The sequence below is a fragment of the Stegastes partitus genome, unplaced genomic scaffold (genome assembly GCF_000690725.1).
Source record: "Stegastes partitus isolate 25-593 unplaced genomic scaffold, Stegastes_partitus-1.0.2 Scaffold197, whole genome shotgun sequence".
Classification (NCBI taxonomy): domain Eukaryota; kingdom Metazoa; phylum Chordata; class Actinopteri; family Pomacentridae; genus Stegastes; species Stegastes partitus.
Window position 1 is genome coordinate 579,105 of NW_007577928.1, and position 1,139 is coordinate 580,243.

The 1,139-nt window shown below is 40.9% G+C and overlaps 1 protein-coding gene across 1 annotated transcript in view; it reads left to right on the forward strand.

Moving 5' to 3' along the window:
* Nucleotides 1-1,139, forward strand: part of cast (calpastatin) — a 40,637-nt gene that overhangs the window by 30,971 nt on the left and 8,527 nt on the right. The gene's annotated exons all lie outside the window — the stretch shown is intronic.

The window sequence follows — 1,139 nt, forward strand, 5'->3', positions numbered from 1 at the left end:
AGGGAAGCGCTGGAAAAGCTGCCTGCTCCAAAACCTGAGGTGAGACTGACCTAAGTTGTCTCTTAAGCAGTAAACCTTGTATTATTAGAACAGAAGCTCAGTGATGAAGGTTTTCTAAATTGAACTTAAAAAGCAATCAGCAGTGATTTGTTCCTTATTTGCATAAACAAATCCAAAGACCACACCCATATTTCATTGTGAAATGTAAAATGAAAATATTGTAATCTGACTTCTCTTCACCTCCCCCTGCAGCCCACAATGGGTACTGGTGAGGCTCTGGACATTTTGTCTGGAGACTTTGTGACCATGACAGCAGGTCCTGCTGTCCATGCTCCTGTTGTCACCCCCTCAGCCCCCGCCCCAGACTACAGTTTTAAAAGGGAAGAACTCGAAAAACTGCCTGCTTCAAAACTTGAGGTGAGACTGGCCTAAATTCAGTTTAAGGGTTATACTGTTGGACGTTTGTCATGTGGTGTCCAGGGATCTACAATCAGGAATCATGTCTCTTGGTTGTTGTAGAAGGCTGCTGCTCCTCCTGCTGAAAAGAAACCCAAGATGGAGACAGTTCCTGGTGATTTCTCTCTGAGTGGCGCTATTTCATCCGTCTCTGCCACGGTACAGTTCAGCAATGTCATATGTAATCCTACAGATTTAGTTATTACTGTCTGTACAGAATGAACATTCAAAGTTGTAAAGGTGAATACAGAGATTTCAGGTGGTTTTCATTAGTTTTCACCAGATTTGTTTGTCAGTGCAGGTTAAATTCTAATGTTATTTTTACCTCATGTTAAAGCATGACCCCTTGCAGACAGTGTGAAGGAAACTTGATGTGCTGAAGTTAAGGATCATCTCAGCTTTTCCAGTAAAAAACTAGAATATTCATGAACACACACAAGTTGACTTGAGTTGCACCCATGCAGTTGGCATGCCGATATGAGAAATTATTGCTTTTAACGACAAGTAAAATGGTAATATTTAGGCTTAGTGTAAGTTAAGAATTTAGTAAGATGATAAGATTACTTTCCATAGAGCCTCTTTTTATTAACAGTTTAATGTCTTCTGTGTTGTCTGGTGCAGACACTGAAATCAGTTGCTCCTGAGGCTCAGACAGCCAAAGTAGAGAAAACTGCTGCTGGAAA